The sequence below is a fragment of the Hipposideros armiger genome, unplaced genomic scaffold, assembly GCF_001890085.2.
Source record: "Hipposideros armiger isolate ML-2016 unplaced genomic scaffold, ASM189008v1 scaffold_951, whole genome shotgun sequence".
Lineage (NCBI taxonomy): Eukaryota > Metazoa > Chordata > Mammalia > Chiroptera > Hipposideridae > Hipposideros > Hipposideros armiger.
In genome coordinates this window covers 280,142-294,134 of record NW_017732301.1, presented here as the reverse complement: position 1 = coordinate 294,134, position 13,993 = coordinate 280,142, and the positions used below count along the sequence as shown (strand labels likewise).

General features: G+C 37.7%; 1 protein-coding gene across 1 annotated transcript in view; it reads left to right on the top strand.

The window, feature by feature from the left end:
• Nucleotides 1-13,993, top strand: part of PLXDC2 (plexin domain containing 2) — a gene marked incomplete at its 5' end in the record, with an annotated part of 245,593 nt that overhangs the window by 217,483 nt on the left and 14,117 nt on the right. The window lies entirely within an intron of this gene.

Genomic DNA, 13,993 nt, shown 5'->3' with positions numbered 1-13,993 from the left:
AAAAAAAATAAAACATATACCCGTGCAACAAGGAAGGCTATCGTTTTCCAATCCAGAGAATATAATTATGAGGTAATAATCTGAGGCGGGTGGGCATCAGGGGACCTACCAACGTTTCACCTTTTAAGGAAGTTGGTAGAATTGGGTAATGCCTTAGATTTTATGTTCATGTCTCTGGAGGGCAAGCAAGGTTCCAGTTAATCTTTAGTAAAATGTCTGCATAAAAGCAAAGGAATTTATCAGGAAAGTAACAACTGATGTAAAGTGCCTTAAACAAATCTTTCCCAAGGAGGGGTCACTTGAAACAGAAGAAAGTAACATGGAGCCAGAGATATAAAGTGCTATTTCTTACTTTTTCCCATAGATCTCCCCACAAATGAATGTGTTAAATTTTACTAAGAGAAGTTTATGGTCAAATATGCATGCTTTTTTTAAATAGGTGGGAGAAGCAAAGTATGCTTGGCATTTTCCATTTAGAAATAAACGCCTCTGTGTTTTTCTATCTTCATCTTTTTCTTTCTCTTTCTCCTGAGATTTAAACTACTCGGAGGCCTTTGGGTATAACACCTAAGCTCTGGCCACTCAGAATCTCAACTGCTCTGTTTCCTTCTTTCACCCTCTGCTGAGCAGCCTCAGGGAATTTTTAAATATTTGCATTCAAACAATTTTTCTGAAATTCAACTTGGCATTTTCCCCATTTCTGTTTTATTTAACTATGCATCATTAGTGTGTTTATATTATAATCACTGCTGATGGACAGAGTGCTTTGTTCCTCTCACCGGTTCTCTTAGCTAGAGCAAACACACGCTTCATTCATGGTGAAACTCCTGTGTGCTGATAAACAGTTCAGGTGCCTCACCTTGCAGACAGGTGCACATTAGTTTTCCTGACATAGAACAGAATGTGGATCCCCAATCTTGATTGGGAGGAGAGTTGCAACCAGTTAGCTTTCCTCCATGAATCTCCACATCAGGAAATAAATCATTATATCTTACTGACCCCCACATCATAAAGAGACATGAATATCTGCCTTGCCTTGCTGCCTTCATGGGTCTACTGTATATATTCATTCATTTATCTCAACACATACTATAACAATTGCCTATATTTTTTTCATTGAAAAGTGGGTATAATAATGAAGTAGTCTCAGTAATAGTTTCATTCACATCAATTTGGTAAAAGATTTTATAGTGATTAATGATATTATTTAACAGTAAATGCAAAAAGAATCCTTTAAATATCAAAAGCTAATGTTAATGAAAGATTCTAGGAAATTGGTAGTGTTGGTAGTGGCATACATTTTTTCCTATCTTCCACAATGTCCAAGTGAAAACAGAACAACTAAATATCAAAATCAAAAACCTATGGACAGCATTTACAACAAAACTAGCTGAATAGCTTATGTCCAAAATATAGACATAAACCCTCAAGCAAACCAGATAATGTCAAACCACCAATATCCACAAAACCTGAATATTGTCAGCCTCTGTGTGAAAGAAAGCAAAAGGATGCAACAAAGCGTCCAGCAGGCTGAAAACAGGAGAACCACAAACTAGCCAATAGTCATTGACTGGAAAATATAACAGGCTGATGTGAGAATAGCAGCAGGAAGTGGGAAGGGCACATGCCAAGTCCAGTTACAGGTGAGTGCCAGGGACCTGCGTAAGAATTTTGGAAGGGGCTAGAGCAGTGCAGCCCAAGGAACTCTCAACACTGACCTACCGGGACCATCTTCTATGATAGTGCTCACACTAGGAGAAAATCCTGGGAGTAGGATCAATATTGAGTAGGACAGGGACTACAAAGATGAAAAAAAAAAAAAAGAGGGTTCCTATAAAAGTTGGGGAGGGAAAGATATTAAGGACATAGCAAAAAGCAAGCCATCATGTGTTTTTAATACAACTGAAGAATGACTGAAGAGGGGACTCTGAAACTACCAATGTTTCTTGAACCAACTCTTTTTCTAAAAGTTTAAAGCAACCCAAGTGACATAGAAATGAGCAAAAGAAAATTTGGGAGGTGGAATGCCATGCAAAAATACTATAATTTGAAGAGAATAAAAAGCAGAATAAAGCCCTACAGACAATGAAAGCACAACAGAAAGACGTGCTTAAAAAAAAAATCTAAGGAAAACTAAAGGATTATTTCAAAATTAGCTAAAAAGCATTAAGTAAATGATGTAAACCATTAAAGAGCACCCCAAATCAGCATTCGATAAGCCAAAACTTGTGGTAAACATCCGTAAGAGTTAGAAATAAATGGAAAAAAATCATTTATAGGGCCAGCCGAGTGACGCATTGGTTAAGAGTCGGCTTGGGATGCCAGCTCTGAGCAGCAGGGCCCCCGTTGAGATCCCACAAATGAGACCCAGTGACACTGCACTCTCTACAGCTAAGATGGTGAACAACAGCTCGACATGGAGCTGGGTTGCTGTGAGTTGCCAGGGATGGCGTGGGCTGCAGTATGGCTGGCTGGCAGCTGGCGTGAGCTTTCATGAGCTGCCGTGAGCCACCATGAGCCACCGTCCAATGGCTGGCGAGCGACTTCCTCACCTGGGAAGAGCGCAATGCTAATACCAACATGGGCCAGTGAAGCGACATCCTCCACAACTACACTGAAGAACAAAAGGACAGCAACTTGTCTGTTCCCCTTTCCAGGTTCCCCAACGCTGTTCCCCCAATTCCCCAATAAAATCTTAAAAAAAAAAATTTATAAATGAGGAAAAAATTAGAAATAACAGAAGAGCAAATAAACACAATTCTTAATGCTTTAGGAGAGATAGAAGGTTAAAAAAAGTAATATTTTTTTAAAATTGAAAGGAAGGAGAGAAAATGGATTTGAGAGAAAATGACAAATTTTTGAGATTTGCAAAGGATATCTAACATATGGATTTCTTCCAACAATGGGGATTCCTAAAGAAGAAAACTAAAGCAAAGGAAGAAAAAAAAAACGAATACCACAAACTATAATTTTTTAAAGTTCCTGAAACTTAAAAAGAAGAATCTAAATATTGAAAGAAAATACTGTATACCTGAGATTATTGACTGGTAACAACCAACATTTAGGCTTATTCTAGTAAAATCACTGCATGATTTTTTAAAAGGAAAGAAATACTACTCTTTGTGTACTTAGTTCAATAGAGCATTTGACTTATAAGGGAATATGAATTAGATGATTGCCAAGCTTTTTCACAACAACTTTTTGTGCCAGAGGAAAATGGGGTGACCAGTATATTAAAAGAAAGAAAATGTCGGCCAAGATTTAATATCCAGCACAACTGGCCTGTGAAGTATAAAAGGCACAGGAATCTACTGTCAACATGCAGGAACTCTGGCAACATGGTTTTCATGAACCCTTCCTGAGAAATCTATTAGAGAAGAGCTTCAGGTAAACACGGATTGGCGGATGCAGTTCATCTTGCTGCTGCCACTCGTGCATCTGTACACCTTCCCCACAGGATACGCTCTGTGCATTTGAAGGTGGCTCTTGCTGTGAACACACATCTCATGTTTCAGCTTGCTTCATTCTGGCAACAAACATTTTGGAAGTGTTTGGAAAATGTTTATAATATTGTTCTATACGTTACTGCATTTATACATTTCAATGCATTGGCTAACATACAACTAATATAAGGTTATATGTCAATTATACCTCAATGAAATTTTAAAATAAATTCAATTGCTAATTTATACATGCAAATTATAAGTTATGCAATAGTTATACATTCTATATTACATGTTATATAATAATGTGCATAATTGATATATGCACATTCAAAGCTACCACTGTACACACACAATCCCTAGGGAATAGAGAGCCCGCATAGGAAGAAGCTTGATCCAGGCACGGAGGGAAGTTACCTGCCTGTAAGAACAATTATCTTGGACTATTATGTGAGCCAAAAATAAACTTCAATTTATTAAGCCATTGAAAAAATAAGAAAAGATGGATTATTAGTAGAGAATATAGTTACCATCTAGTGCAGCGTTTCTCAACCTCTGGGTCGTGACCCCTTTGGGGGTTGAACGACCCTTTCACAGGGGTCGCCTAAGGCCATCGGAAAACAAAAAGATATTTACATTACGATTCATAACAGTAGCAAAATTACAGTTACAGAGTAGCAACGAAAATAATTTTATGGTTGGGGGTCACCACAACATGAGGAACTGTATTAAGGGGTCACGGCATTAGGAAGGTTAAGAACCGCTGATCTGGTGGATGTAAACACTAAGAAATTCATTCAAATAATGAAAACTCAGGGAAAATCATATAATTGCCCTAGAATTTGTTTAGAAAAAGAGGTATGTATAAAAGGGACCAAATGGACTAACCGTTGAGGCTATTGAGCAAAATCAAATCAAAGGGAAACTGAGGTTATAAATATATTGATAGTGGCAAATCCAAATGTAAAAGCAATGAAATTGTTGGGAAAAAAAACCTGTAATGACAGAAAGTTATACAAGAAAGATACTGTTTATAAACAGTGCTCTAGGTACTTCTGTACACGGAATAGAGAAAAAGGAAGGCCAAAAGTAAATATTTTAAAGAGCTAAACAATAATATTTTGGGATGTCATTTTTTTATTTACCAACTGTAAAATCTATTTAGCAGAGTATGTTAAGGGTAATTGGAAAACTTAGTGTATGTCTATTTTTAAAATGAAATGATTTATGGTACTTTAGTGGGGCAAATAAGTAACCAGAGATTATAAGATTTAAAATGTTTTTCTATTAACGCTGATTAAGAAATTGAACTGGATCAGTTCTTTCAAGGAACTGACTTTCAAACAAAATCAGGAAGACTTTTCTCTTATTTTTTATTGTACTTCTTGGTAAACTTTAACTTGGGAGCTTCAGGGGATAGCATACCTGTCTCATTCATCAGTTTTATTGACAAGGACAAACCCAATGCTTACTAAATATTTGCTGAATAAGTAGTCGCATCTAAAATTATACAAGTGGAACTCCAGTGAATAGAATCATGAAATGATAGAAAGTTGAAGGTAGCAGGAAACCTAAGAAGATCAAATGCAGTAGTTCACAATTTTGTGCATTGTATGTCTCGCCTAAAGAGAAATAAAACTCCATTATCCTGAAAAATGTTTATGCTTGAGACTATAAATGACTCTAAATTGCAACACTGATGTTATAGGATTTGATGAATTCAGGCATTTTTAATGCAAATCTTATTGGAATATTGTAGTTGAGCCATTCACAGTATATTTTAAATGCACAAAATTAATGCCATTGATAAAAAATTGCCTTTTAAAAAAAGTTATTGGCATATACTTATCATATGCTGAGGCTGACTGGAGGCTCGTGCTAAGTAGAGAACCAGTATTTATCCACTTCCTCATTTTATACATGACGAGAGATGGGAATTAATTTGCTTAAGGCCTTAATGTTTGACAGTAACAGAACCAGGAGCAGTAAAATGCAGTGGAGAACGTACAGTGCAAAGAAGGCAGACCTTGTATAAATTCTAGCTTTTAACTTACTAACTGTGACTTTTGGTCAATTCCTCAACCCCTCTGTGTAACCCAGACAGAAACTGAAAGCAAATTTCCTGACATCCAAGCAGCCAACATCTGCACAGTGTTAAAAAGCACTACTTTTAAAAATAGTATGTCAGCCAAAAATTGTATAAATACCAGGACTTCTTGGAGATATTCATTTATTTCCCATCCTGCACTCTTTTGGTGAGTTATTCAAATGATAAGAGGAAGGGGGAAAAGAACAGGCAACCTAAATAATTCACAAACCATGTTGTCAACCTCTGGAAATAAAACCATCAACTGTGCAATAAAAGAGTCATTTTTATAGTTTCTAATTGGTATATATCAGACATCTTGCTTTTTTGGTTTCTTTTTTTTTTTTTTCATTTTTAAAATGTTGTAAACGTTGGAGTTATTTCCAGGACTATAACCTGGCTCACATATCATTAGAATGGCTATCAGTACTTCTTTATCATAAGATGAATGAATGCCTTGCACTCTTAACGAAGCTTTTGTGGTAATCACATGAATCTTTGTAAGGGGCAGTAATGAACATCGCTGGAGGGCCCAAGGAATGATTAAACACGGCTACTCATCAGTTTAACATTATATGAAACCATAACTATCAATGCAACTGTAACTCCTCTGCAATTGGTCTTCTACGGCACATAGCCCTTGACTTTTGTTTTCCTGCCATGCTAATGCTATATTGTAGCCCTTCTCAGGATCGTAATTTTTTTTTAAATTTCAGTCTCCAAAGCGATTTGACGAGAGATAGTATATATCAAAAATTCCCAAATAAATACATCAAGTTTCTCAAATTTAAATAAGGTACACCATGATGGGTATCTATTCTCCCATGTAGTACCTTAAATAGGTAAAAAGTTTGCCTTTTAAATTGTTTCTAAAATTTTTTCATTTCATTTCTACATAGACAAATTAAATGTGTGTCATGAAATACCACTCTAATATGATAGGTCTGTGTTTGCCTTGGTTTGATTGATAAGCGTTACTCTAAATCTTCAAATGAATAGTGTCCACTCTTGGATTTGATGGCATAAATCATTTTATTGGGTTATGTCCTAATCTTGTGATTAAATGTGGTTTAAAGCACACAGCCCCTTTAGGGCAGAAAATAGCTGACTATTTACCATAGCTAAGGTCATGGCTAATGAGAGCTTAATGTGTCTGCTTTTGTTTGACCTCACTTAGAAGCACACGGATGCTCAGATACAAGTAACTTTATGAGAACAGCCTCGTGAGGAACACAGCCGGTCTTGTGCCGAGCAGCACTAACTCACATTCGACTTTTATTAGAACATTTACGGCCAGAGCAGCATTATCTTGTCTGTTAACCAAACCACAGAGAAACAGCAAACTGGCCTGTTTTCACATTCATTGCAAATCCCTGTTCCGCAGAGTAAATTGCCTGTCTAATAGCAAATTATTATTCTATCTTAGTAGAAAATGACCTTTTGTGGCAATGTGGTTCAAAAACTCAAGAAATACTGCCAAATGCAACATCAACATGATGTTATGAACTTAGGCTAAAGCTAGAAAAGACTGGATTCTTCTCAGCACATATCATGGGAAATCAGTCAAAACTGAAGCTCTTGTTTGTGCAGTGCAACTTGGTAGATGTGTTTAATACCACAAAGGGAATAACTAGGGTAAACAACCCCAGCTTGCCTAGGCTGTCTCAGTTTATATCTGTTGTCTGATATAACTGTTAATAGTTCTCCCATTCACTCTAAAAAAAAAAAAAGTCATCTGGTCACCCTATGTGTAATCATATTCCCCAGTTTATTATAGATGTGGAGATATAGAACATAAAAACGTTAAAGGCCAAATAGCCACATATGAATTCAATAATAATAAAACGAACATCAAAGGTATAATCAATGCTGAATAAAGGGTGCAGTCAAGCACTATAAAATTCTTAGGAAAGACACAGAAATTAATCAGGAGGAATTTCATGTAAGAGGTAATATTTGAGCAGAGTCCTGAAAGAATGTTATGCTGCGCCCAAGCAAAGAGGAAAGGAGATGACATTTCCCATGGAAGAGAGGTATATTATGACTTTACAAAAGCATTAAGTCAAGAAAAGGCAAGATGAATCAACTTATTCAACTATATGTTAATATGTAGGGACAAGTAATGAGAATGGCTTTAATGTAGATGCAGGGTAGATGTGACAGGCTTTGAAGAACTAACTGTGGAATCAGGGCTTTAATCCAGAGGCAGGGGAATAAATTATGTCATAAAGAAATAGAAGTTGAAAATGGTGGTGGGAATGGGCCGGAGAAAGCTAGAAGAGTGAAAGAACACTCCTAGCAGAGATAGAAGGCTGTCTCAGTAATGCCTGTGGAAGGTGATGAGAGCTGCATTAGGTCATCCATAGAAGGAAGGGAATGGGGCTAATTCAAGAGCCATATAAAGAAAGTAGAATTTAGCAATTTTCATTTGCATGAAGCTTTGTGTCTGAAAGTGCTTGCAATCAACTGTCTTTGATTCTAACTATTTCCCAATGAGGTCCTTAAATGTGGGTCTTATTTTATCCCTGCTCTACAGATAAGCTAACTGAGATTCCAAGAAATTAAGCAACTTTCAAAAAGTATAGCTAATTAGCAGTCAAGGTGGGGAGTGTGTCCTGAGTCTTTGCCTTGAATCTGTGAGGCAAAGAAGAAAGAAGCAAAAATAATCCCAGAGTATGAAATCTGAGCAACTGGGAAATTCAAGTTTCTCAGGACAGACTTAGAACTGTCAGGAGACACAGTTAGTTTAGGAAGGACAATGAAGGCATGGATTTTAAGCAGGTTTGGCGTAAGCTGATGGTCAAATCACCGTTGGGCCTCTCAAAAGAAGCAACTGAGGAAAACGAATGATGAAGTTGAGAAAATTATGGAAATTACAATTGTAGAAGTTAAACCCCAAGAAAATAAAGAAGAGTGCTATGGGAAGAGAGCGATTAGAGCATTTGTGGTTAAATGTTAGGACATGTTAACATTTAATGTTTATAAACCAGGAAAGGAAACAAGTTTAAGGGGAAAAAAATGAATAAACAAGATGTAAGAGAATAGACCATCATAGAAACCCAGCAAAAGAGAGTCAATTTATGCTGTATAATCCCTTCCCCTTCTCCCTCATCCCCAACCCCCTCCCACCTAGCAACCATCAGTTTTTCCTCTATATCTCTGAGACTATTTCTGTCTACTTTGCTCATTCATTCAGTTCTTTAGATTCCACATACAAATGAGATCATATGGTATTTGTCTTTCTTCAACTGACTTATTTCACTTAGCATGATATTCTCTTGGTCCATCCATATTATTGCAAATGTCAAGATTTCATTCTTCTTTATAGCTGAGTAATACTGCATTGTATAGATGTACCAGTCACCTATCGGTGGGCATTTCGGTTGTTTCCAAGTCTTGGCTATTATGAATAGCACTGCAATAAACATAGGGGTGCATATATTTTTTCAAATTAACGTTTTGGATTTCTCTGGATAGACACCTAAGAGTGGAATTGGGATTAGACAGCATAAATTGGTAACTACAATATTGCCACGGGTGTATGAAAGACAGTTTGGGGAATATAATCAATAATGTTGTAAAGATTTTGTGGGGTGTCAGATGGGCACATGTCTTATTAGGGAGACCACTTCATGGATGGTGTAGATGCTTGTCCACTGCACTCTCCACACCTGAAGCTGAATAATATTGTATGTGAATTATAATTTAATATATAGTCACGGGATATGGAGTATAGCATAGAATCAATGGAATTTGAATAGCTACATAAGATGTCAGAGGGGCAATAGATTGGGAGGGGGTTCACCTTGTGAGGGGTGAAATGTCTTAACTATTACATTGTTTTGTACACCTGAAACTAATAATAATAATTTTTTAAAAAAGAGTCAAGAATGATGGGTAGGCAGCAGTGTGAAGCACTCTAGAAAAGCCACAGAATAAGAGAAAAAAGGTACTAACTTGACAATGAAATCATTTGTAACCTGCAAGAATGCAGTTTCATGAGAGGGAGCAGACTCCACATTTAAGTGGGTAAAAAATGGTTTGGTTATGTGAAGGCAGTGAATTCAGTCAGGTAGTCAATACAGATATAGTCCTGGGATACAAAGAAACCAAATAAAGGGTTTTTTCTGTTGTTGAGTGCAGGTATAAGGTAAAGAAACAATAAAAGGGGTGTTTTAAGGTACTTGGGAAGGAGGAAGAAATGAAGTAATTTATAGCAGAGACAGAATTGAACAGGAAAAGCAATTCACTATGCAACAGAGGAAGAATATCTTTTTATTTCAGATAAGAAAGGATGAGTAGATATAAGGGCATTCATGAAGGGGGGGGGAAGATTAGCACCTTCTAAGTGGCTTAATCTTCTCTATAATAAAAATGGCTGATGAAATGCAAGATTGAGGGAGGGCAGCATGCACGTGGATAGAGCTCAAGTGTATCATAAGACTCTAATAAGAGCAGAGTAACCACTGACTTCCTAATTGAAAGAGTGTGATTCTTTGGGGCGGGGTTAACCTGAATATGTGACTTCTTCCTGTAGTAGTTGGGACTGCTTTGGGTCTGGAATAGGGAAAAAATAGAAGAGATGATTTGTGATGAGGTTGGGAGAGCTTATCCAGGATGAGTTGTCAGATAGCTGTGGGAACAGAAAATAGTGGATTGTAAGCGGCCCGCCATGGCATTCGGGCTAGCAGGAAGTGAAGTGGCATCTGTGTGAATGTTAGCAACAAATGAGAGGCAGCCTTCCTTAATCTAAAGGATTTGGAGGCAGTGCAGTATCCTGAGGCGGCCAGGCCTAGAAGGTGGCTCTTTTGAGATGAGGTAGAATGAGCAATAGAGAAGAGACGGTAGTGGATATCTTCAAAATGATCCAGGCGGAACCCGGAAGAAGAGAACGTTAGTCATTAAAGTTGCTGGAGGGGATAAAGGAGTTGGGGAAGAGGCACGTAAAAGCAGTGGCTGAAGTTTTCTTAAGCTCTAGAATGATTCCTGCAGGCAGCATGGAGGCTGCAGTGATGGGGAGCTTCGTTCTGCCCTTTGCCTTTTTTTTTTTCCCCAGTAAAAAGTATCTTTATCCTCATATTAAACTTTTTCTATGATGATGCATTAACAATTCAAAATATTTTGCACACTGCAATAGTCCTTTTTTCTCAAGGCTCCCTGCAGCACTTCCCTGGAGTATCTGATCTTTGGGTTTGAGAAGCCAGTGGCTAAAGGAGCCACTTCCCCACAAAGCCAGGGCCTGCTTCACCAGATCTCTCTGCCATTTGTCTTTATAGTCTGTCCACCCGTGAAGTCTTCTCTGATGATTCGAATGCAAATGAAGGTCTCTTTCCTCAAGACTCACAGCATTTACTGCCCAATGCTTTTAGCAGATACTTGATATTATACTGAGTAATCCAATCTGTCTGTGCATTTTTAGCTTGGACTATTGGTTAGCCCTTCTTCAAGCATTTGTATGCAAATATCTTATTTTCTTATAAATACCTTAAATTAAGTACGGAGTTTCATATGTAGTTGTGTAAACAGAGATTTTATTGGTTGACTAAATGCAGTTATTCTCATATGAATGCACCATCACCAGTCATTCTCATTTTGGGCAACGAAGTGGCCACTAATGAGCTGACATCACAAAAGGAATATAGAAAGCGAAGAAGATAGCTTGGCAGTCAAGAATCTGGATGCTACGCCCCTTGTGGGGCAAAAAACAGTAGACTAAGACCTATGTAAGTCAGTGGAGACTTACTGTGAGTTTCCTTGTGCCTAGCTCATTGCTAGACATGGTAGGTCAATGGCAAACCAAGGGCAGGGCTTAGAAGCAGCCTGCCCCAGGGGCAGGGAGAAAGGGAGTACACTGTTTGTAAAAACTGGTAAAATTATAATAAAACTGGCTGAATTAAGGTTAGCTTTTCATTACCACGATGTGCCAGAAATTCTAAATTGAGTTAGAAACGTTTGCTGATCCAAGTTCTAAAGCATTAACTCAGTGACTGTGGAGTTTTAGTCCCATAATACAGATGTAAACTTCAACTTAGCACAGTTTTATTACTTAGCCTTTAGTAAACATTGTCTTCTGCATGGAGGTTTTTGTTTTTGTTTTTGTTTTTGTTTGTTTGTTTTTTTTACCTGAGCCATCCTGCCACCTGTTGGCAGCTCAGTGGCAGCTCAGCCCGGGCAGGGCATCCAACCGCTGTTGCTCAGAGCTCGCACTCTTGCACGAGCTCTTAACCAACTGAGCCACTCGGCCGGCGCTGCATGGAGGTTAATTCAGAGAACTCCAATTACACAGTTGGCCCTGACAGCAGACTCAGCTGCATACTTTCATTTTAAGTTCATAAGAGTCTGGAATGTTCTGCATTTGTTTTAGGCTCAGTGGGGTCTCCAGCCCATATGGTGCTACATGCATCTGTGTTAAACAGACGATTCAAAATAAAGAATGGTAGCATTGTGGTAAAGATGAAGAAACACAACTTATTTGCTTTAATTCTGTTGTTGGGAAAGGCAAAACATTCTCTGATCCTTGTGGAGTTCACTCATTTGGCAACATCCCTTCACCTTTGTTTCCCTTTTAGCAAACTTATATTAATTTATTCTACTTTCCCTTTTTGTACAGTGATATTTATTTTCTATTTTTAATGTTTTTTACCAGCATGGTTAATATCGATGAAGTGCAAAACAGGAAGATTTTCACTGTCTGCATTTCTTTTCTGGCCATTATTATTATTCATTTCTTTTCACGGTTATTACCAAAAATAATGTTGTCTCACAGAGCAGGCAGAGGATACAAAAAGGGTCAAATATTTTTAATACACCACCACTGTGGCTAATTTCAGAGTTGGACAGGATATGACACTTGACTCCAAGAACATCTACATACTCTATATGTATGCAGCCACGTAAACAACCACAGTGGGTGCTAAAATGTGACAAGAGATACAAATAATACCAGGAAATGTCTGAGACAAAGCAGGGGGATGAAAAGTGACTTCTTATCTATAGGTAGGAACCCGGAAAGCTTTCTTGGAAATAACGTGAAAGGGGCAGTGTTTGCGTGAGTAGAGATGATGAAGGAAGTGGCAGTCCAGGTGAGGGGAAAACCACACGCAAAGGCTCAGTGTAAGACACTCTGGAATATAGACGTGGAACCAAGAGAAATATGCTTTGACAGTGGTCTCAACCCTAGACATCCATCTGATTGGCCTAAAGAATTTTTCTTTTTTTTAAATATACTTGCATGGGCCACAGGCAGAGATTCTGAATCATTTAGCTGAGGTGAGCCTTGACATTAGTACTTTTTTTTTTTTACTCAACCTCAGGTGATGTTATTTTTAGTCAGGTCTGAGAACCGCCATAAAAGAAAGGGCTGTCAAAGAAAATAATGAACAGTAAGTGCTTGAAATGTATGATTAAAAGAGATTTCCTCCCATATTAAAGAGTTTGTATTTAATTTAGCATCCAATGGAGAACCACTTAATTTTTGTTTTAAGACTACTTTAGCTTCCAGAAAAATCACATGAATAAATTGGTGGTTCTATTAATCTCAGTTTATAGCTGTTTTCTACATGCTTTGGGACAATTTTCATCTTGGATGTGTACCAACTCTGGTTATATTAACTAATTCTTCAGGATGATACCTGGGGAAGTTCTAGAACGAAGGCAGCATACCAACGGCAAGTAGTAATTGTAGGTTGGAGAAGACGCAGATGCAGGACAATAAGACAACTTCCACATGAGGAAGAACAACCAATATCTGATGAGGAGAAAATGTGTGAAAGAACATGCAAACTTTATTCACACACGAGTTATCCCTTGGAATTCTTGGCCATACCAGAAGACAGACAAATCAATTGAGTTACTCTTTTTAAAAAACAAGTGAAGCAAAGAAGCACAGCCACCAACAGGAGTCGTTTATTTTAACTAGATTGAAGTTTAACTGGCCTTTTAATTGATTGAAGCTTGTGTTTCCCTGTTCATAGGGTTGCCAACTAAAATACAGGACACTCAGATCAATTTCAATTCCAAATAAAAATGAGTAAGTTTTTTTTTTAGTATAAGCATGTGCCATGAAGTATAGTGTTTAAAAAATTACTGATTGCTTACCCAAAATTTAAATGTAACGGGTGTTCTATATTTTGCTAAATCTGGCAACCCAGACATATAATGTAAGGCTGAAATAATAGTCAACACAAAATAAGGAGAAGAGAGAATAATTTGTATTTAGAAGTATAAAAAGGAAAAAAAAATTCCTTTCCATGAAGAAGCTGCATCCAAGCTAAATGCTGAAAGGTTAACCCAGCCATGGAAGATGCTTCCAGGAAGATGCAGGTCTGCGGGAGACAAGGAAAGCCCAAGTTCAATGCTTCTCCTTCCACTCACTTCTAAAGAATGTCCCCATGTGAAGAGACCTTAGAGAATCATTAGCTTGCTATTCAGAGTGTGGTGTGTGGACCAGCAAAGTGAGCATCAG